The 24,764-nt window shown below is 43.0% G+C and overlaps 1 long non-coding RNA gene across 1 annotated transcript in view; it reads right to left on the reverse strand.

Annotated features, from left to right (window-relative positions):
- Nucleotides 1-24,764, reverse strand: part of LOC308575340 — a 252,591-nt gene that overhangs the window by 125,305 nt on the left and 102,522 nt on the right. The window lies entirely within an intron of this gene.

Raw genomic sequence — 24,764 nt, forward strand, 5'->3', positions numbered from 1 at the left:
TGCGGCCTAGTCGGGCCCACGCCGCCCTCCCGGTGCCCCCCCCCGCCGTAAAAGCAAGCAGGCCGAGGCTGTGGCCTTGCTGGAGCTCCACCCGCCTGGGTAGGAAGGGGCACCGGGCTGTGGCGCAGCTGGGGTCCATACCACCGCTGGCCATCACAAAAGGCTGGTAGGCTGACCTAGTGGCCTACTCAGGAGCCGTGCTGCCAAGGAGGTCGGCACGGGTCCTACTAGGCCACAAAATGCGGCCTAGTCCTATTTTCAGCCACGGGGGGTGGTGGAATTGCCCCCCGCCACTGCGTACCAGCCTCTAGGTGTACGGCCAAAGCCTCCCCTCAAAACAACCCCTTTAACAGGGAACCCTGGTATCGCCAAGGCAAAGAGATGGGGGCCGTGAGTCACCACTACACCCCCACCCCCATTTAGGGAAGATAGAGTAAAGGATTCTGCCCAAGGCCTGATACCAACAAAGTTGTGAGGTTTTGCTACGGGAAAGGCAAACCTGCCAATGCAGGAGAATTCCTTTCAACAGTGACCTTGACATAGCAGCACCTGCGTACCTGTGGAGAAAAGGTTAACCTGCAAAAGAAGAGGAAGCAAGAGAGAACACTGTACAGAAAGAGTCAAGAGAAGGAGTGGATAAGGCTGCTATGAAATTGATGCCCATTTCCAGAAGGTTCCAAATGGTATTTAGTTTAAGAGGGGGCAACTGATAGGGAAACCACAACAAACCATTTCCTCAAATAACTCCCATCTGAGGTTTTCACTAATGGCAATGATGCAGATATTATTAGTGCTCTACTGGAAGTGGGTGATGAACTGACAGTTCTTTCTACTGGGCAGTTCAGTATATCAACCATCTTGAGTCATCCCTCCCTTCTTGGTCTTATGCAGGGGTCAGCAAACTTTTTCAGCAGGGGGCCGCTCCACTATCCCTCAGACCTTGTGGGGGGCCAGACTATATTTTGAAAAATAATAATGAACGAATTCCTATGCCCCACAAATAACCCAGAGATGCATTTTAAATAAAAGGACACATTCTACTCATGTAAAAACATGCTGATTCCCGGACCATGCATGGGCCAGATTTAGAAGATGATTGGGCTGGATCCGGCCCCCAGGCCTTATTTTGCCTAACCATGGTCTTATGGCTGCACATGAGAAAAAGAGAAAGAGACATTTGCTGATCAACTGCCTAGCCTGTTGGGCTTGGTTGCCTGCAGACAACTACACTCCATTGAGAGTTTGCCTTGGTTCAAATCACATCCTGGACTTATGTTCTGCATTTCAGCACCTCCTGCTGGGAACAGGACAGTCTGCAGTCTTAAAAGGTTAAAAAGGTAAAGGACTCCTGACAGTTAAGTCCAGTCCAGACGACTCTGGGTTTGCCACACTCATCTCACTTTACTGGCCGAGGGAGCTGGCGTTTGTCCGCAGACCGTTTTTCTGGGTCATGTGGCCAGCACGACTAAGCCTCTTCTGGCAAAATCAGAGCGGTGCACAAAAACGCTGTTTACCTTCCCGCTGGAACGGTACCTATTTATCTACTTGCACTTTGACATGCTTTCAAGCTGCTAGGTTGGCAGGAGCTGGGACCGAGCAATGGGAGCTCACCCCATCGTGGGGATTCGAACCGCCGACCTTCCAATTGGCAAGCCCTAGTCCCTTCTGCACCCATGTCCCTTCTGCAGCCTTAATTCCTCCTAAATATATTTGGAGCATCTGTGGTACCACTTCTCTGCCTAACTTCATACTCTAAGGATACAACATAATATAAAATGAGGAGCGTTGTGTAACAGATGTGTGGAGCCTTTGGCCCTCTGGATAATGCAGAGCTGCAACTTCCATCGTCCCCAGTCACAATGCCTGAATAGCTCAGTTGGTTAGAGAATGGTGCTGATAACAGAAAGGTTGGAGGTTCACTCCCCGTATTGGAAAGCTGAAACTTCCTGCATTCCAGGCGGTTGAACTAGATGGTCCTTAGAATCCCTTTCTACTCTGCAATTCTATGATGCTATGATAATTTTTACTTTTGCCTTTTAGACTAGTATTACACATACTATATATGTAGCATTCTTTATCTCTCCCAGGCTGGCAAGTAAGTTGTATCGTCAGAATTAATGGAACACCCCACACAGGCCTAATCACCCAAGGAGCCTACAAAGCACAGCTGATGAGGGGCTAGGTTTGGGAGCCTGTATGACATGAGAAGTGTCTCATGGGCCATAAAGAGAAGTCCAGAGGGTCATGTTTGATCATTACACCTGAATTTCTTTCCCCTATACTATATCTAAGAAAATTAGAAGCTACACATACATAGAGAAGCATACATCTAAGTATCGGGTGACAGACACAGATAGGGATGGTCATACACCTTGCCCAGCAGTTTCTCTGAGGCATCCATCAGCTACTGAATGAGATGGATATTCAGTGCGGACCTAAAAAAGGTCCTCCTCCCCAAAACCCAATGAGAAGCAAACACAACAGGTTTTTTTTCCTCTTTCAAATGCAGGCAGGTAAGCTTTAATGAATGAAAAAAGCAGCGTGTGAAAACACTTGCCTGGTGAGCAAATGTCAAAGGGAACAAAAATATTTTACTCTGAAAGATAACAGCACAAAGCGATTGGCATGAGTTCAGCGGGACAGTTGAGGCATCAAAAAACTTGGCCATCCTTCAGAATAGTTGAACATATAGAGAACCAAAGAAGTTGATATTACTTAATGCCTTTGGAGTTTTTTGTTTTGTACTTTGAGTTAAGTAAAAGCGCAGGAGGAAAAGCTGAGAAGTCAAAGCAGCATATCTACAATCTAGCATAGAGATGGATACAAGCATCAGGAATGCTGACCAACCACAGATCCAGTTGTCAGAGTTGTGGATTGAGGGGGCTCAGCAGTGATGACACCCAGGCCTATGACATCAGCAGCAGCCATGAAGGCGTATTAGGAGTTTCCAGGTACCATTTTCTTTTCCAAATTCTTCTGTTGTTGTGGAGATTGACTTTGATCTTAACAGGGAGAACCGCACACCTTGGCAATTCCACGGGGTTGGCACAGACCCAAACGGCTGTATGAGCTTCCGCCGGAGCCCCCACCGCAGGCGGTGTATCCCCCCACTCTAACTGGCTCGCAAGTGGCGGCAAGGACTGCTCCTGGAATTACCACAAACACGGGAGGCGGCTGGATGACTACTTCACATGGTGGTAACTGATTGAGGCAGCCAACATTGGCTCCAGATGTTATACCGAGGCTACTCGATGACACTCCGCCCCCGTAGGATGACAAGCCCCCACAAGGTGAACACAGTGAGCCCAGACCACTGACCGGGTAGCTGACACAAGATGGGGCACAGGATGAGACGCAACAGGGCTGGCAAGACATCTTGGCGTGATGGAGCTGGGTCTGAAATGACAAGTGACAGGCAAGAGTTAGTGGAAGAAATCAGTTGAGGAAGGGGATGCTGAAGTCCACCATTGAAGACTTGTGCAACAATGAGGGATGTTGAAGCAGAGGGGAGAGGCCATGGTAAAAGGGAAATTACAGAGGCTAGTGCTTTGTGGAAGAGCTGGTACCTGCCTTTGTGGATGAGATGCTCTATATTACGAGTGACCAATGTTGTGTTCTCTAGATGTTGTTGGCATGCAACTCCCACCAGCCCCAGCTAATGTTGCCAAAGTTTCAGAATGATCTGACTTGAAGTCCACGATGTGTAATGGACACTGCATTGGGTACCTCTTCTCCTGACTCTCATTAGGTATCTCTTACAAAAGACACTTTACAAATGGCATAGAATGATCCAATATCTAAGGTATGTAGGGTGCAGGAAAGAAAAAGGTGACCACAGCAAATAATCAGATAATAAAGAGGGACAGGCCATAGCTCAGTGGGAGAGCATCTTCCTTGCACAAAGGAGGTCACAAGTTCAATCCCTGGCATGTCCTGGTAGGGCTGGGAGAGACTCCTGCCTGAAAGCCTGGAGAGTTAGTGTCCATCCCTTTTCACAGTGCTGACCAAGATGGACCAAGAGCTGGTACCCCCCTTTGTGGATGCGAGTCAACCATACCCTTTCCTCTTCCTGTTTTGGGTCACTCAGCCTGCAAACATGTGCAGACCATGCAAGTGTCCCTGTTTTCCAGGGACAGTCCCGGATGTGCAGAAACCATCCTTGTTTCTGATGTCCTGTTTTTCCTTAGGATTTCCCTATTTTCATCTGAGAAATGTTGGAGGCTAGGGAGTTGTATTAGCCCCCAAGACAAAGGCATCTGAAGACATCCCTGTACGGGGAAGTTTTTAAAAAATGTTTAATGTTTTATTATGTTTTTGTATATATTGGTATCCTCCTAGATATGCTGGGGCAACCCAGTCAGACAAGTAGGATTTAGATAGTAAAATTATTATTATTATGGTAATAGATGTCCTCAGTGCTCCCCCCCCCCCAGCGTACTCAAGGGTACGTAGTACTGGCACATCTATCTCTCTTTCTCTCTCTTGTTAAAAATTGTGGCTCTTACTGTAACAACTTCATGGTGAGTCCTGGCACCTATTTTTCCAGAAAGAAAGCGCTGGATGTCCCTATTTTCATAGAAGAAATTTTGGAGGGTATGCAGAATCAGAACTACTCTTAGCGAGGGATGGAGAAAGAAATTTGTTTCAGTTTGCAAATAAAGGCAATTTTACCTAATTTTTACATTCTGAAACAAAACACGAATGGACATAAGAGAGGCCTGCTAGGTCAGGCCAGTTGTATGAAACTGTGAGGAACTAAAGTTATTGGGAAGGTCAGGGAGAGAGAGAGAGAGAGAGAGAGAGAGAGAGAGAGAGAGAGAGAGAGTGTATCTGAGAGGAAACAAAAATGAACAGATTCCCCCACCCCTTACTAGGATGTGGATCACACCACTCGACCTAAAATCTGATATTTAGGAACATAAGAAAAACCTGCTGGGTCAGCAAATGGCCCAACACCCTCTTCTCACAATCACCAACTAGCTAGATGCATCTTCAGGAAAACCCAAAAGCAGAACCAGAACATGAGAGCATCTCTCCCCTCCTGAGGATTCCAGCGACTGGCATTCAGAAGCATTCAGCTTCCAACCATGGGAGCAGAGAATAGCCATCATGGTTGGTGATTTCATTATTTCACCCACACATACAGAATTAGAATGAATGAAAAGTACTTACCAAGAGCAGTAGCAGAAGACAGAGAGAAGGTTCTTGAGTATGATGAGATCGGTGTCCTGTGCCATGTGCGTTTATACAGTTTCTTAGAAAAAGAAAGTCACATCTGAATCACAGCTGAGTATCACCTTTGCTGCACATATCAAAGCTACATTGGCCTATGTTATTTTCTAAGGCTGCAAGCATATTATAGGGTCTCCTCATATTATTATCGGGTAACTATATTATAACCTCTTGCACCCTCTCATTTCAGATATTATAGTCCTTGGCTGTAGGTAATTCTACTCCAGTCAGATCAACACTGATGTGTCTTTCATTAATTTGTTGTTGTTGTTGTTTAAGGTGGTGGTTTGTGTTCATTGTCTATGTTTCCGGAACCCATAACACACCGGAAGCCCCTTAGCTTCCATTCACCTTAATGAGGACAATGAGAACTAAATTTGCACCCATTAAAAAAATGCATCCAGTGAGTTATACCTAACTCATAAACCACTGACCTGCCCATGTCTGCTTGATTCAGTGTTTACTTGGAGGAGGACTGACCAGCTGGAGAAGCGCAGAAAGAAAAAAACACTATGGTACACAAGCATCAGCACAACCAGACGCCTTAATCTGCCCCAGCTGCCACAAAACATGTATGTCCCATATTGGTTTCTACAGTCACAGAAGGCACTGTAACTCTACAATGGTTTGACTTCACCCCCAAAGAAGCACTCTTCCATTATCTCCTGAGACAGACTGAGAACAAAAAGTAGACTCAGAATCAGAGGAGACCTATTGAAATCAATGACCATTGCTAACGCCAAACTGTGTGAATGGTCTGCAAATAAAAAATGCTGTTCAAGGCAAACAAGTGTAAAGGAAAGTTTACTTAGACTCCTGGAAAGCACAACTAAGTGAACTGGACCCAGAACTGTGAGTTGTGAGCACCAAACTCCGCAGAGTATAAAAAAGACGGAAGAAAGCTGTGAAGCATAACTTCTTTCATTTCTAATAGCTACTGCAAGCTAAAACTGAAGTGCTACTGGCTTGAATGAGTGTTACAGCTCTCACTCAGCCATCTAATCTCTACATAGATAACACTCAGACTCCCCACAGAGTCAGGCAGGAGAGGAAGAAGCAAAGAGCAGTTTCCTTCCCCTCCTTTCTGAAAACATATCAGGAGATTCTCGCAATGGGAGGGGATGAAAATATCCACACACACACACGCACCCAAAGCTGCATGCTCGTTGAAAGAGGATGGCCATCCCAGATAGGAGTGCACCGTTCTTCGGTCAAGGGTATCAAGGGGATAGAAGGGGTGCTCTTTCTGTTTCTGTCCCCCTCCCGCAGACCTAGAACATGGCTAGGGAAAGATTCCATTCCCTCCAGAGAAAGGGGAAAATGCCAGTTCTCTATGAGTGTGTCAGATGTACATTCCAAACCTGATAGTGCGCTTCATTCAGCCAGGAATGATAGGAAGAAGCCCAGAGAGAGTTGCATATTCTGTCTGAGGACATTGTTCTATGATGAGCACCATCGGCAATGGCGAACTCCCTCTGAACTGGAGGGACCAGCTCCGCACGAAACGGGTCTTTTCCACTACGGCGAAGTGGGGACCCTTCTAGAAATCACAGGTGGATAAAGCCTGTGACTCGGCGGGCACCCTTAGCCAACCCGCAAAGGAACCCACTAACGGGCTCTGAAGTGAAGAGCGGGAAGTGGCGCGGTGCTGTGAGTCAACTGCTTTTTCTGTGGAGCGAAGCCGCATAGCCGTTGCCGGAGAGTGCTGCCTTTTTCCTGGGACAATTTGGCATCTAAAATAATCACCCGTGAGTACTGAAACATTGAACAATTGGACTTTAAATAAGAACCGGCGAGCAGAAAGGAATTGGACTTAAAAATTCACCTTAATTTGGTACTGAAACAGGAAGGTCTAAACAGGAAGTCAGCCTTCCGTTTCCTTGTAGTCAGAATAAAGCAAAGACAACATAAACTAGAGCTTAGAAAATCACTTTCAAAGGATTGGCTTTCATCATTTAAAATCGTTGACCCCCCCTTCGGTAGCAGGAGAAGAGGGGGGATCTTTTTTGGACTGTTTAAACCTGCAGAAGTGAGTTTAAAGCAAAGTAACTTTCCACTGTCCTGATCCTGGAGCGGGTTGTCAGAACTGACGTTTAAAGCTCATTGACCAGAGACAAATGTCTTTGACAGATAGCTAAAAGAAGAGTAACATTGTGATACCATTGTTTCCTTTCGCATTTTAAAAGAACAAATATTGACAAAATATCTTTAAAAAGAAACTTTGTTGCTATTGTCTTTAAAAGAAAGAACAACCCGAAGTTTTCCCCCTAGCGGGGGACTGTGAAACTGTAACTAATTCCTGGGAGCTTGCAGCTGCCACAGATTACAACCGTGGGAAAGGACTTGTGACCTTGCAGGACAATGTTTCCAGAAGCACTGTTGTGTGCTCTCTGTAAAATAAATGCCCTATTGGATCAGTTAAGTCAGAAGACGGATTTGATGACTAATGCGCTCAGAAACTTTGAACAGGTAGTGGGAAACTATATGGAGCCCACCCTGGAACTAAAACAGGAGTGTGCCATGACAGAACAGCTGAGAGAAGAGGATGCTGCAGAATCTTGGGTGCCTGAGATGGAGTGAGCTGCGGCCCAGCAGGAACATGAATTTTTGGATTTGACAAATGAACTTGGAAAAAGCCAGATTTGGAAAGATAAAGTTTGGTTTGGCTTGGAAATGGGGAGTTGGATAGACCCCCCTATGCAGGGAGGTTTGGACTTTTCGAGTCTGGCAATGGGCCGTCAGATGTCTGGAGCTGTGGGGGCTCTCAATTTTGGAGGGAATCTGAAACATGTCTTTAAATACCACATGGAGTCTAGTCTGGACTATGGAAATGGGGCTGCTTTGTTGAAAAGGGTCAAAAACATTCCTAAGCTGGAGTTCCCACGAGAGAAAAATATGAAGAAGAGCTGCGGAAGGGACTTGGAAGAGACTTGAGGGCCTCGGATATAAGATTACCAGGTTAATGTGCTAGATCAATGGGATAAAAAGGACTGACAAAACCCGGGACCAGGAGGAAGGGATGCTGGATGAAGATTGGATTGTTTTTATTTCTTTTTTATTTTATTTTTTTTATAATAATATTTTATTAAGATTTTCCAAAAAGTTAACATCCACAAAAAACAACAAAAGTGAGAAAAAACAAACAACAAACATCAAGAATTGCAACAAAAAAACAGAAACAGAAGAAAAATACAAAACAAAAATTTAACATAAAAACAACACTCTTTTATATTAATAACTTTAATACCTTATTCTCTTTGCTTCCACCCGCCTTCCCTTCTTGTATTCTACTTTAAAAGTTAATTCAGCAAGATCGTTTAATATTCATTTTAGACCTTTGTCCATCCCTTTATAATCTTATTTATCTTAATCGCTAGAACCCCTTCATTTCATTTTCAGAGCCTTCAACATTCATAAATTTTACAACATCTTTGTAGGTAAGCTTTAAACTTCTCCCAATCCTCTTCCATCTGCTCCTCTCCTTGATCTCGGATTCTGCCGGTCATCTCTGCCAGTTCCATATAGTCTATCACTTGCATCTGCCATTTTTCCAAGGTGGGTAAATCTTGCGTCTTCCAATGCTTTGCGATAAGTATTCTTGCTGCTGCTGTGGCATACATGAAAAAAGTTCTATCCTTCTTTGGCACCAATTGGCCGACTATGCCCAGGAGAAAGGCCTCTGGTTTCTTCAGGAAAGTATACTTAAATACTTTTTTCAGTTCATTTATAGATCATTTCCCAGAACGCCTTAATCCTTGGGCACGTCCACCAAAGGTGAAAGAATGTACCTTCAGTTTCTTTACATTTCCAACATTTGTTATCAGGCAAATGATAGATTTTTGCAAGCTTGACTGGTGTCATGTACCACCTATAAATCATTTTCATAATATTTTCTCTTAAGGCATTACATGCCGTAAATTTCATACCGGTGGTCCACAACCGTTCCCAGTCAGCAAACATAATATTATGACCAATGTCTTGTGCCCATTTTATCATAGCCGATTTAACCGTTTCCTCCTCCGTGTTCCATTTTAACAGCAAATCATACATTCTCGACAATATCTTAGCTTTGGGTTCTAACAATTCTGTTTCCAACTTTGATTTTTCCACCTGGAAGCCATTTTTCCTGTCCAAGTTATAGGCCTCTCTTATTTGCAAGTAATGTAACCAATCCCGCACCTTATCTTTAAGTTTCTCATAACTCTGCAATTTCAACCTGTCCCCTTCTTGTTCCAAAATTTCCGAATATCTCGGCCATTTAGATTCCATATTAAGCTTTTTCACAGCTTTGGCCTCCATTGACGACAACCACCTAGGAGTCTTACTTTCCAGCAAATCTTTGTATCTCGTCCAAAAGTTAAATAGTGCTTTCCTAACAATATGATTTTTAAAACCTTTATGAACTTTAACCTTATCATACCACAGATATGCATGCCACCCAAAAGCATTATCAAAACCCTCTAAATCCAGTATGTCAGTGTTCTCAAGAAGTAGCCATTCCTTCAGCCAGCAGAAAGCTGTTGCTTCATAATATAACTTAAAGTCTGGCAGGGCAAACCCCCCTCTATTCTTAGTATCAGTAAGGATTTTGTATTTTATTCTGGGCTTTTTGCCCTGCCAGACAAATCTAGAGATTTCTTTTTGCCACTTCTTGAAACAGTCCATCTTGTCAATGATTTGTAACATCTGAAACAAAAATAACATTCTTGGCAATACATTCATTTTAATAACCGCAATTCTACCCAATAAGGAAAGCTTCAGATTTGTCCAAATTTCAAGATCTTTTTTAACTTCCGACCAACACTTCTCATAGTTATCTTTAAATAAATTAACATTTTTTGAAGTCATGTTCACCCCTAGGTATTTCACTTTTTTTACCAGTGATAAACCTGTTTCTCTCTGAAACCCTTCCTTCTCAATCAATGTCAGATTCTTCTCCAAAACCATTGTTTTCGATTTATTCAATTTAAAACCTGCCACTTGACCAAATTCTTGTATTATTTCCAAAGCTCTGTTAGTACTGGGAATTGGCTCCTGTAACGTCAATACTAGGTCATCTGCATATGCTTTAAGTTTATATTGTTTAACTCTGACCTGTATACCCTGAATCTGTTGGTCCCTTCTAATCATGTTCAGCAAGACCTCCAGGACTGAAATAAAAAGCAGGGGGAAAATTGGGCAGCCTTGTCGTGTCCCTTTCTCTATCTTAACTTCTTCTGTAACTGCGTTGTTCACTATTATTTTTGCCTTTTGTTCTGAATAAATCGCACCTATACCATTTCCAAACCTTTCTCCCACCCCCATCCCTTGTAGATTTTTCCTCATAAAACTCCAAGAGATAGTATCAAAGGCTTTCTCCGCATCAATAAATATCAAAACAGCTTTTGTATTTATTTTAACTTGCAATTTTTCCAAGATGTCAATCAAATTCCTTGTATTATTTGACATATATCTGCCTGGGAGAAAGCCTGCTTGGTCTTTGTGTATCATCCCCTCTAAGACTTTTTTCAGTCTTTTAGCCAAAATATCGGCAAAAATTTTGTAATCCACATTAAGTAGGGACATAGGGCGGTAGTTCTTAAGTTGTGTCTTTTCAGACTCATTTTTCGGTATTAGTGTGATGAAGGCCTCTTTCCACGATTCCGGCGCTCTCTTCCCCTCCATGATTTCATTACAAACCTCCATTAACGGTTGAATTAAAAAGTCTTTCAAAACTTTGTAATACTTGGAGGATAGTCCATCTGGGCCTGGAGACTTGCCTAGTTGCAAATTCTTTATGGCACCTTCAACCTCTTGTTCAGAAATTTTTTCATTCAAAATTAATTTGTTCTCTTGAGATATTTTTTGTAGTCCATTTGTTTCTAAAAATTTCTCAATCTTAATCTCATTCTGTGGCCCTTGTGCGTACAGTTGTTTAAAATATCTCTGGAAACAATCTTTAATTTCCTTTGGGTTTTGTATGTTCCTTCCATTTACTTCAAGATTAGTCACAGTATTTAATTTTTGTCTTTTCTTCAGCTGCCAAGCTAGCAACTTTCCACACTTATTAGCCGATTCAAAGGTTTTTTGTCTCATCTGTTTGATCTTCCATTCTATGTCCTGATTAACCATTTTCAAATATTGAGCTTGATATGATTTAATTTCTCGCAGAACCTCCTGTGACTTGGGTTTAGACCTTAATCTCTTCTCTTCTTCTTTAATTTTCTCTAGAATCTTTCCTTTTCTCTCCTCTTGAAGTCTTCTCTTTATAGCATTTTGCTGAATCAAAAAACCTCTCATTACAGCTTTACTTGCATCCCAGATTCCTCTCTTTTCCACCGTAGTCTTCAAGTTTATTTCAAAATAATCTTTTATAGTTTTTGGGGCCTTTTTAATAATTTCTGGATCTCTAAACAAGGTGTCATTCATTCTCCATCTGAAGGAACCGATCGGTGTTAATTTCATTTCCATTTTCACAGGGTTGTGGTCGGAGCAAGTTTTTGGGCAGATTTCCACCTTTCGAATCTTGGGTGCCATCCCTCTTGTAATCCAAATCTGGTCAATTCGTGTCCAGGTCATGTGGGTTTCAGAGAAAAAAGTCCCCTCTTTGCCTAGGGGGTTTTTAGTTCTCCAAATGTCAATCAAGTCCATGTTGTCTGTCATTTCAAAAAAGGTCTTTGGTAATCTTCCATTTTTTGTAACTAACTGTCTTTCAGATTTATCCATGTTTGTCGACACAACACCGTTCATGTCTCCCATCAAGATGATATTTTGATCCATATAGTCCAACAAAGTCTCATGCAGTTTCTTATAAAATTCTGATTTCCCCTCATTAGGTGCATAGACTCCAATTATTAATATTTTCTCTCCTTGAAATTGTATTTCAATTGCTACAAATCATCCATGTTCATCTTTGAGGAGAAATTTTGGTGATAATTTCTCTTTTGCATATATCACAACTCCTTTTTTTAACTTTGTCTGATGAAATAAATTCTTGGCCTAGTTGTTTATTTATCAGCAGTTTTCTGTGGAGTCTTGTTATATGTGTTTCTTGTAAACAAATCAGGTCTAATTGTTCCTTTTTTAAGATATGAAAAATTATTTTCCTCTTACTGGGGGAATTCAAACCCCTAATATTCCAGGTTAAAATCTGCAGAGACATGTTGTGGTTACTGTGGGGTTCCTCCAACGGCTCCTAAGAGTTGCTCTTGTTCTGACGGTTGTGCCTCTTTCTCAAGTTGGTCCAACCCCAGGGGGTGTCTTCCCAAATCAAGTGGTCCCACTCCTGGTAATTCCGGTTCTTTTGTTCTGGCCTCTTTTCGCAGGTCCTCACCAAAATCTCTCAAGAAACTCACTTTATCTTCCTTTGATCTTATCCTTATTTTCTTTCCTTCGAATGAAAATGAGAGGCCCTGTGGAAATTCCCACCTAAACAGAATGTTGCTTTTCCTTAGTAGGCCGACCAAGTCTGCGTAGTTAGCTCTGAGATCCAGTAAATATTTTGGGATATCTTTAAAAATCTCAATTCTCTCACCTTCTATCACGAGTGCTTTCTGATAATGAAGATTCAAGATTTTGTCTCTTTCTTCCTTTGATCTTAACAAAATCAAACAGTCTCTTGCTCTATTTTTCCTTTTTACCCTTCCCAGTCGGAAAGCACTCACTATCTTAAATTCTTCCTTTTGTAGATCCAGGTCCCAGCAATCTTCAAATTCCGATGTAAGAAATTCAATTAATTCCCCTTCTTCTGATTCTGGGACCGCTCTTATTCTCAAATTAGTCTGTTTCTCTTTAAGTTCGATCAGAGAGAATTGTTCCTTATAATCATCCAATCTTCTATTTATTGGCGGTATCTTCTCCACCGCCAAAACCCTCTCTTTCGCTTCCTCTGCTGTCTTCTTTGTCTCCTTGGATTCCTGCAGCAACTTGTCAATAGCCTGGGTATTAATGTTCACTTTCTGTCCCACATCGTTCACCTTCTGTCCAAGATCATTAATGGTTGAGGTATTTAAGTCAATCTTAGCTGTCAAATTTTGTATAGCTGAAAGAATCTTACCCAGTGTAGTAGAGTCCGTTCCTGCTCCCTCTGTAGCTTGTGGGGCAGAAAGTCCTGCTACAGATGCTCTTCTGTACGATTGTTGTTGTTGTGCCTGTAATTGCTGTTGTTGTCTAGTTTTAGCTCTAGTCGCTTTCTCTTGAGTCTTCTCAGACGTCTTATCTTGCTGTTTATCCTGATCCATTACTCAGCCTCTGAGAGTCAAGGTCGTTCGCACAGTTCACACCACTCCCAGGCTTGCCTTTTAACAGTTACGAAAATGACAGCTGCAATGGAAAATCCCCAGCAATAACACAAAGTTCCTCTAGGGGAGCAGAGTAGCAAAATGTTTCAAGATGATGGTTATTCAGCAATAAACTTCCCAAATGTTATACCAGTAGAAACAGTTATAAACTCAGATGTATCCTTTAAGAAGTTACCAGTCTCTTGCAGAAATTCACAGTAAAAATTACAATGTCTATAAAAGCGGTGCACTCAAAATGACCTTTAAGTTGTTTAAGGCAGTCCGATATCAAAGATTGAGTGATGGTTTTCCCCCCCTTTCCCAACTTATGGGGGGGGGTCGTTTGCCAGGCAATGAAGTTTAGCTCTTTACAGTCTGTCAGATTTTTTGGTTCAAAGCTTCTTTATCCCTTGCTTTCAAACTATTTACAGGATCGGCAAAGCGGGCTTCCTGTTTACACTTTGCCGGTTTCGGATCCAAATTCCGTAATAGCATACAAGATCAAAGTCAGAGCCAAGTTCAAAGCTCATTTATCTCAGTTCTTATTCTTTGATCTTTTCCAAACTCCCCAGTTCTTACTCACGGATAGATGTTTCAGTTCGGAATTTCACAGGAAAAAGGTCAGCGCTCTCCGGTAACTGCTGTGCAGCTTCGCTCCGCAGAAGTAGCGATCGACTAACAACACAGCGCGAAACCCCCGCTCAGCTCCGAAGCTCTTTACAGAGCTTCTTTGACAGTTCGGGGGTGCGCAGAACGTGTCCGCTGAGTCCCACAGCCCCAGGCTTCTCCCGCCTGCGGGTTTTTTGAGGGTCCTCCGCTTTCGCTGCAGTGGTGGACCCGATTTCTACGGAGCTCTCCCTCCCGTTCAGAGGGAATCCGCCATTACCGTTGGCGCCACCTCCGGAAGCCTCTTTTTATTTCTTTTTTATCATTAGGATGGTTTTACAAAATTGATGAATGTTAGAAAAATGTTGAAATGAAATTACTTGGCTCTTGTAAAAATGTTTAAAGAATTAGGTAAGAATGTTATGGTTATGAGAAGTTGGTAAAAAAACAAAAGATTTAAGTCTTAAGCTTTAAGGTTTCCTATAATATAAGATGGAAATAGATTAAGGTAATGTAATGACAGAATACTATGAATTATGGAAAGGACTTGCTGTGATAACTATTAATCAGGATACAAGAAAAAGGAGGAGGTCAAAGAAAGAAGGTAATGAAAGTGGAGAATTTGAGAATGATGGTTCTATTTTTTTCTTTTTCTTTTTCTGTTTTGTCTTTTTTCTTTGTAATGTCTAATTTCCCCCCAATAAATATCATTTAAAAAATTTAAAAATATGAAGAGTGCTTTTAACTGGGTGCCTAGTGAAGTACATGACACTGAGGAGTGATCATCATTTCATGTTTAGCCAGCCTCTCTCAGCGTCATCAGACCTTACAGTGCAACATCAGTGGGTCCTTAAACATGTATTTCAAAGATTTGCAACATGACTGTGAAGAGGTTCTGACGTTTGCTGTCACTCCCTGCTTTGCTCAGCAGCTGAGACACCATACACAGCTGAGGAGAGGGAGCCAGAAGTGTGGTAAATAAGGATGCTGAAACTGTCCTCTGTAAATAAGGGCAGCATTTTAGAGCATTGTGGCTGGATCCTGGCAGGAAGAACTTTTCTGGGGGGGGGGGGGACTGGGGCATTGTGAAGCTATACTGGCAAAAACCCCAGGATGGTTTAGAGATAAGTAGGGGGATAAGAGAGAAAGTGGAAGAGGAAAACGAGTCAACCCACAAAAGGAATCTGAGTTGTGTCAGCAATGACAATGTGGATGGATGGGAACACTACGGCATGGGGACTATCAGTACAGAGCTAAAAACCAAGGCACAGGGATTAGAGGAAGAAAAACATAGAGGGTTCAGGCAGAAGGGTTGGAATTGAGAAAAGGCCAGGCAAAATTAAAGAGGAGGTGGCGGAGGCTAATGTATCAGAAGGAAATGATTCTCTGTCTTAGATGAATTTCATAAGAACCAGAGGAAGATATTGTATAATCATGAGGTGCAAGCTTTTTTGGTTCCAGAGCTTGCACATTCTCTTTTAAGTGTATCAGAACTTATGGCTGCTGGGTTTGATGTTCTGTTCTCTAACAATCTGTGTTCCTTCTACAGGGATGGGAAGAAGATCTACAGTGTTGAGAGGAAAGACAGGCTCTTTCTGGTGGAGATGCCTATTGAAAATGGGGCTGTTGGTAAAATGGGACTGGTGGAAAATGGGGCTAGTGGAAAGTCCATTAAAGACGCCCAAGTGCAGTGTGCAAATGTCCCACCACACCATGATTGTTTACATCTCTGGCACAGACGCTTAGGGCATGTAGCGTGGTCGTATGTAAAAAGAGCCACAGAGAACACAATTGGGTGTGGGTTCAAGGCGTGTAGTAAATACCTAGATTGTCAAGCCTGTAAGCAATCAAAGGTCACAACATGCACATGCCCCAGGTCAGAGAGGAGAACCAGTAAACCCTTTGAACCTTTGCATGCAGATTTGTCAGGACACATGCCAACGCCTTCTTTACCTGGGTCTAAATAGGTTCTGGTTCCGATTGATGATTTTTCAAAGCATTCTTGGGTTTTCTCGCTTAAACTGAAGTCAGAAGCAGCTGCACTGATCAGGGATTGGATCACAGTGGTAGAGCTGCGGTTCTCTACCAGGGTGATTTCCTTTCAATCTGATCGCAGGGGGGGAGTTCACAGGTTCTGCGCTGCAATCGTTTTTCAGGCAGAAAGGTATCAGTCATCGATTGATGGCCCCCTACTCTCCGCAACAAAATGGAGTTGCAGAGAGAAAATTTCACACCCTACAGGAAGCAGCGAATGCTATGTTGGCAGACTCGGGTTTGCCACAGCGTTTTTGGGCTGAGAGTTATAAGACAGCATGTTTTTTGCAGAACAGGGTGTACAATTCAAGTGTGGGAGACACACCGTACTTTCTGCTTCATGGGAAGAAACCGAAAATGAACTTTCTGCGAGTGTTTGGCTGTGAGGCTTGGGTCCTCATTCCAAAGGCCATGCGCAGAAAGGGTGAGCCAAGATCTAGGAAGATGATCTTTGTAGGCTACGAACCGAGTTCAAAGGCGTGGCGTTTCACATACCCTACTGGCAACCAGTCTAAGCTGCTTATTAGCGGCAGTGCTGAGTTTTGCGAGCAGAGTGGGTGGAAACGTCTTCACGGGAACCCAGATGTTCTGTTAAACTCAGATGAGGAAGAGGAGGACGACAAAGCTGAACCTGTTGCTGAGGTGCACAGTCCACAACCACAGAGTCCAGAGCTGGGATCTCCAAGGCAGAGGCTCCGAACCTCTCCAAAAGGGAGTCCCAGGACCCCTCCACAGGTCTCTGTGAAGTCTGAGCTGAGGAGTGAGCCATCCTCGCCAGCAGAACCAGCTGTACGCCCGAAACGGCGCAGCAGGTCAGAGGGGGAGGTTTCTGACACAGGGGATGGTGGGGTTGATCCAGGTGAACCAGGCGAAGTTCCAGAGTTCACGCTGAGGAGGTCAGCAAGGTCAACCAAGGGAAAGCCTCCTGAAAGGTATGAAGCCACTAGTGTCTGGGTTGGTGTGGCTAGATGTGAGCCTGAATCCTTTGAGGATGTTCAAAAGTTGCCTCAGGAAGAAGCTAGCAAATGGTGTGAGGCGATGCAGAAGGAGATGAACTCAATGGAGTCTCTTGGTGTGTTCTCACTCACTCAGCTGCCGGCTAACAAGCAAGCTGTGAATTGCAGGTGGGTTTACCGACTTAAACCCACAGAAGCGGGAGAACCACAGTATAAAGTGAGATTAGTAGCTCGTGGATTCACACAGAGGAAGGGTGTCCACTTCACGGAGGTCTATTCGCCGACCTCAAGAGCGGAGACTTTGAGGACGCTTTTGGCGATAGCAGCACAGAGAGGTTGGAAGGTGAACCATTTTGATGTAGATGTCGCCTACCTGAACTCAGATCTCCAGGAGGAGTTGTACATGCTTCCTCCTCCAGGGTTTGAAGTCAGTGAGCCAGGCCTCGTGTGCGGTTGCACAAATCCATCTATGGATTACGCCAATCTGCCAGGAATTGGAACATGTGTCTACATGAAGCCTTAGAAGAGCTAGGTTTCAGGAGAAGTGTTGCAGACAGTTGTCTTTACATTAGAGATGCAGGCTTGAAACAGCAAGTGGTTCAGGTGTTTGTTGATGATATCTTGATCATGGCACAGACTAGTGAACAGGTGGAGAAGTTTGCTAGGGAGCTTGGAAAGCAGTTCAAGTTAAAGTAGCTTGGAGATGTCAAATCGTATTTAGGCATAGAGATCACAAGAGCAAGTGATGGAAGCTTTTTGCTTCGCCAGAAAGGTAAGATTGAACAGTTGCTTGAGAAGTTCAGGATGTCTGCTTGTGCAGGTGCCAGGTCACCCATGGAGGCTGGATACGTGAAAGAATGTCAGCAAGTAGAACGTGTTCGAAAATACTGAGCTCTTTCAGTCAGCTCTGGGTAGTTTGTTGTATTTGTCACAGTGGAGCAGACCAAACATAGCGTTTGCTGTCAATCTGCTTAGTAGAGAGGCTTCAAGTCCTAGTGTGCAGGCCTGGAATGGTATTAAGCGGGTGCTACGTTACCTGCAAGATACCAAAGATTTTTGCCTCAAGATGTCAGCTGAGGGCGGTGTCAAGCTGACCGCCTGGGTGGATTCGGACTGGGCTAACCTTGAGGACCGCAAATCAGTGTCAGGCCTAGTGGTGAAGTTTGGGGACTCAGTAGTTGGGTGGAGGTCCCAGAAGCAAAGTCTCATAGCGCTTTCGTCTACTGAAGCTGAGTTCAGTGCGCTATCAGAGGTTTGCAGAGAGCTGGAGTTCTATGTGTGTTTGGTTGAGGAAATCTGTGGAGAGAATTGTCTGCCCGTTGTGGTGCATGAAGACAATCAACCATGCCTCAAATTGGCCGAGACGGGGCAATTCAAGTCGAGGACCAAACATTTGGACATACTTTTCCGGAATGTATGTCAGAGCGTTCATGAGGGGCTAGTTGCTCTGAAATACTGTCCCTCAACCAAGAACCTCGCTGATGTTTTCACTAAACCATTAACCTTCCAGAAGCACAAGGAGTTCTGTGAGGGTCTGTGTATGGGGAAAGCATTGTTGGCTGTTGTCCCCAGATGCAGGACAAGAGGGGGTGTGGAGTTTGGAACTGACAGGGTTAAAACTCTGTGGTGTCCTGTATCTGGGAGGAGCTTGACGCAGAGAAGTGTGTCAGAGTCTGTGTCATTGTTCAGACTTGCTTTCGATTCTGCCTAAGTCGCAGCACAGCTCAGAGGCTGCGTGTGTGCTTTTGAGCACAGAGAATGTCGGAGGTTTCTGATGGGTTTATGGCTTGTAAATAAACGCTTCTAGAGATAAGAACCGAACTGGACTTGATTTATCCCTCATCTCACACGGACGCAGGACCGCTGCTACTCTGCATTTTCTGCCCGGGTCAGCCTCAAGCCCCAAACCAGAGCTGCACAGGGGAAGCGCTGACTGGTCGGCAGGATTAATTTCCCCAAAGATATAAGGTCCAAATTGATTAAGGAGTTGCTTAATTAGATAGAGGTACAGGAAGAACCGATGGAAAACTCGATTGATTAAATTTTCTGAATTAAATCAAGTTTTGCAAATGTGAAAACAAGTTACCAGGAGACTGTCTGGTAATTTTTAATTTACGTAAAATCAGAGACCAAATAATACAAACGGAGTATCAGAATAGATTACAGATAGGGGAGAAAAATAAAATTATTCTAAAAGAAATTCCCGTCCAACTTCTAAAAAAACCAGGCTAATTCCAATTTTTTGACAGATACTCTGAGAAATAAGCAAATTCCATATAGATCGGAGTTCCTGAAAGGAGTCTCTTTTACATATAAAAACAAGAAACAATGATGCAGGGATATATCTGAAGCGCAGAAATTTCAGATGAAAAATTTAATATAAGAATTAGGAGAAGGCATGCTCGTGACAGGAGCAGAAAGGTGGATAGAGGGATTACCTGAGGATAGCACTCATAAACAGGAAGAAGAGGAAGAGTAACAAACACATAATTAAAGCAGGAATAATATATATATATATATATATATATATATATATATATATATATATATATATATATTTCCTTAAATTAAACCAGAATGGCAGATCAAAAATACTAACTTGGAATGAAAATGGCTTAAATAGAAAAATACAAGGAACATTGCAGATGAGAATACTTATTGTTTTTGAAAATAAAACCCCAAAAACCTTGAGATTTTCTTTTTAAAAAATTAGGCATTTTGAAATCTGAAAACAATGGATGTGACCCATATTTGCATTCATTTGTATAATAAGATAATATAAGGGTTGAGACAAGGTGGCATTAGTAATTAAGGATATGTGCTTCCAACAAAGGCATCCATCCAGGGACTATAATAATCTATAATGAAATATAAACTCTTGAATGAGATCTGATTATCCTACTTGTATTGAAAAACTGCCCCTCAATGAGGCCAAACGTAGACCTTAAACACAAATTGTTTAGGGGTATGGGTCCCCCTGCGTCCCCCAGAAAAAAGCACTGGGTGTGACCCATATTTGCGTCCTTTTGTATAATCAAATAACATAAGGGTTGAGAAATGGTGGCATTAGTAATTAAGGATATGTGCTTCCAACAAAGGCATCCAACCAGGGACTATAATAATCTGTAATGAAATATAAACTCTTGAATGAGATCACACTCTTCCCCCGTGGGGTTAATCACTGAAAGAAAAATGTTTGTGAGATTTCTAGGCATTTGTGCCAAGTGCTCATTAGGAAAGAGCAATGCTGACTCAAGGCGTGGAAGCCAAAAGCAAATGGTATAAATGCTCCAGACATTTCTGTCTTCCTCACCAGAGTCTTCCAGCTTCCCTTGACTTCGGTTGCTCAGCCATTCCTTCTGTTGGTAAGATGTCTTTAAATGAAAGCTTTCATAGGAAAAGGGGACAGAGGCATTCTGTGACTCCGGAGTAGATTCGCTAGGGATTGTGTTTTGAAAACTTTGTTGTTGTATAGTCATTTAGTCGTGTGCGACTCTACATGACCAGAGCACACCAGGCACTTCTGTCTTCCACTGTCTCCCGCAGTTTGGTCAGACTCATGTTTGTAGCTTCGAGAACACTGTCTAACCATCTCATCCTCTGTCGTCCCCTTCTTCTTGGGCCTTTAATCTTTCCCAACATCAGGGTCTTTTCCAGGGAGTCTTCTCTTCTCATGAGGTGGCCAAAGTATTGGAGCCTCAGCTTCACGATCTGTCCTTCCAGTGAGCACTCAGGGCTGATTTCCTTAAGAATGGATAGGTTTGATCTTCTTGCAGTCCATGGGACTCTCAAGAGTCTCCTCCAGCACCATAATTCAAAAGCATCAATTCTTCGGCGATCAGCCTTCTTTATGATCCAGCTCTCACTTCCATACATCACTACTGGGAAAACCATGGCTTTTACTATACGGACCTTTGTTGGCAAGGTGATGTCTCTGCTTTTTAAGATGTTGTCTAGGTTTGCCATCGCCTTTCTCCCAAGGAGCAGGCGTCTTTTAATTAACCATCTGCAGTGATTAATTAACCCTCTGCAGTGATCTTTGAAAACTTAAGGAACAGCTGAAGCTATTTTTGGTCATCTGCATACTATCCCTTCGCTTTTTCCTGTGGGATTAATTGCCATCATTAACAGTCGTCAATAGGTTTACCATACCCATTGAGTCAATCACCCATCTCCTATTACCTTCCTGAGCAATGTCAACCCTATATATTTTCATTCTTCTTTTTTAATAACGCATAACCAAGTAAGATTGTCTTGCATAAACATGGTTTTAAGAATGAGTCCCCAAGTGAATGTGAAGGCCAATTCTGGATCCACATGTCCTTCCACAGTGCGGACATTGGTTTCTGGGCAGGATTTTATCACGGTGTGGATTTGCCAAGGGTGCCTTCCTCATAGCACGTTTCTCCCTTGAGTCCTGAGTATGAGTGTCTTCAGAGCCCATGACACCATTGGTAAAGGCTGTTTTCCAACTGGAGCGCTTGCAGGCCAGTTGTCAGTGTTTATACTACATTTTTTAAGATTTGCCTTGAGACAGTCTATAAACTTCTTTTGTTGACCACCAGCATTACACTTTCCATTTCCCTTTTTAAGTTCAGAATACAGTAGTTGCTTTGGGAGACGATCATCAGACATCCACATAACATGACCAGTCAAATGAAGTTGAAGAATCATTGCTTCAACACTCGTGATCTTTGCTTTTTTCAGTACACTGAGATTAGTTCGCCTATCTTCCCAAGTGATGGGTAAAATTTTTCGAAGACACTGTTAAGGTCTGGTGACTTTTGTTTCAGAGTATCTGAAGAAGTGTGTACGCACACAAAAGCTTATACCCAGAACAAACTTAGTTGGTCTCTAAGGTGCTACTAGACTTTTTTTTATTTTATTTTTGAGGAACAGGGTAAGTGGAAAGTTGCAAGCTTTCACATTTGCCTCATAGATTTGGTGTGAATCGCAGTGGAAACTTGAAAATACTTACATAGCTGGAATAGTGTAATGGATTTGTTTTAGCCTGAGTGGATTGTCTAATCCAGGGACACAAAGTCCATTATGAGGAATGAGGATTCACTCTATTCACATACTGAGGGTACTACAGTCGTACCTTGGTTTTTGAACAGCATAGTTCTCAAACATTTTTGTTCCCGAACGGCAGAAACCCGTAAGTGAATGTTTGTGAACTATTTTTGGAAGCCGAACATCCAATGTGGCTTCTGTGGCTTCCAATTGGCTGCAGGAGCTTCCTGCATCCCATCAGAAGCTGCGCTTTGGTTTATGAATGTTTCTGAAGTTGAACGGACTTCCAGAATGGATTCTGTTCGACTTCCAAGGTACGACTGTACAGGAGAGTTTTTTTTATCTGACTAAGCCTTTAACAAAGTAACCAAAGACCACCTAAGGTCACTAGTCACTCTTTGAACTTGTATTCTTACCTCCTCAAATTTGTAGTTTTGACTTGCCTCATGCTGTTGATATACAGGAGTGTGAAGTTCGAAGACCTCATTCTCCCCACTAAAAGGGAGGAAAAGTTGGGAGGATTAGGTTTTTTTGTGTGTTTTTTGCCTGTATATCTCCTTGTTAAAAATCTATCTGCTTGCTAAATTTTACTATTTACTGTGATGTAATTGGACACCACTTTCAGAAAAGATTGCTCATAGTATTTATTGATGCAAAATTTGTAATTAAAACAGAATCCGAGTGTACATTAGTGTACACCATCTTAAACACTTCCATGTTATTTTTTCCAGATCCACACCAGTTGTTCTACGACGACAACAGCTGTAATGACACCCATTGTGACATTAATCACACCTAATGAAGAAAGAGCGCGGGCAGCCTACAGAACACTTCTGCCTTTTGTAATAATGCTGGAGATGGAATTTAGGAACTGGGAACAAGCATGACTCTCCCCAGCCCCAGGCCCTGCCGAGATAACTCAGGCTAGCATGCTTGCTCCTTCATCAGCAATGCAGCTGCCTTCACTGATGCAACCAAATTCTTTTACTTAAAATCTCCCTTCTCGTCCAGTGACAGTTCCTATACTGAGACGAAGATGAGCTTGTCTCTCTTTCAAATGGGATTGTGATACCCCACAGGAACGGGGGGTGGGGAATGGTACCTGAAATGCACACCATAGATCAACGTCTAATGGCCATTTGTCATGGATGCTGCAGTTGAGATTCCTGCATTTCAGAGGGTTGGACTTGATGGCCCTTGTGGTCCCCTCCAACTCTACAATTCTATGATTGTATGGTGTCAGGAATGCTGAGCCTCCACCATCCAGACAAACCAGAATGGATTGGATCAAAAGGATGCTCAGCATCTCTGACACTCTCACCTACACATCCCTGATCAATGCTTCTTTGAGCTTTCCTTCTATCTCTCTTTAGCGCATCCTTTCTGTTTCCTTTCTATCAGTCATTGATGGCACTCTGAATATCCTTCAGGCCTGCAAGAGTTCTGATGCTTCCAGTTCCCTGAGAATCTCTTCCTTCCCTTCTGTACCTTTGCCTTGTGTCAATTATGAATTCATCTGTCACTTTGTCATTTAACTCTTTTGTGGCTGAAAGGATTGTCAACCTATTTGTAGCTGCTCACCTAGAAAATGCTTTCATGATCTCCTCTTTCCACTACAATAAACGCTATCTATCTGCATCATAATTACATTTTTGGTTCTGTTCATTTTTCATTTCTTTTACTCATTCCTAGGTTTCACTCCTAGGTATGGGGGGACATGTCTATATTAGATACATTATTTTCAATAGGTCTACACTGAGTAGAACTTAGCTGGCTACAGCCCTACATCTGAAAATAACAGCCCCCATGTATATTATAGAAAAGGGTCCTCACATGTAATAATATAAATCGGAAATGTAGGGAACATAATGTCATAGTTAGTTATTTCAGCAGCAGCAAACACCACTGCAATAAGTATCAGGTAGTTATGATTTTATATATTTGGATGTGAGGGCAATCTGCCTGCAACATCCATTGCCCATTGATCGCCAGGATTGATTCGGCTGATCTGGCTAGCTAGGCAAGTGTCTCCTCCCTCCCTCATTGGTCAATGTGCACTCCCCTGTCAGTACACCTTTGAGCCGATGCCAAGGACTGGGCTCAACAACAGGATCTGCCCCGGCTGGGCTAGGTGACTGGAGCACTTCCAGAGACCTTCCACTCCTGGAAAGCAGGTCTAAGTGAACTGGACCCAGAACTGTGAGTTGTGAGGACCAAACTCAGCAGAGTATAAGCAACACGGAAGAAAGCTGTGAAGCATAACTTCTTTTATTTCTAATAGCTACGGGAAGCTAAAACTGAAGCGCTACTGCCCTGAATGAGTGTTACAGCTCTCACTCAGCCATCTAATCTCTACATAGATAGCGCTCAGACTCCCCACAGAGTCAGGAAGGAGAGGAAGAAGCGAAGAGCAGTTTCCTCCCCCTCCTTTCTGAAAACATCATATCAGGAGATTCTCGCAATGGAAGGGGGTGAAAATATCCACACACACACACACACACACTGAAGCTGCATGCTTGGTAAAAGTGGATGGCCATCCCAGATAGGAGTGCACCGTTCTTTGGTCAAGGGCATACAATATATGAATAGAAATAAAGCCAAAAGAAGGGGTGCTCTCTCTGTTTCTCTCCCTCTCCCGCAGACCTAGAACATGGCTAGGGAAAGA

The sequence above is a fragment of the Podarcis bocagei genome (assembly GCF_964188305.1).
Source record: "Podarcis bocagei genome assembly, chromosome: 16".
Classification (NCBI taxonomy): Eukaryota; Metazoa; Chordata; class Lepidosauria; order Squamata; family Lacertidae; genus Podarcis; species Podarcis bocagei.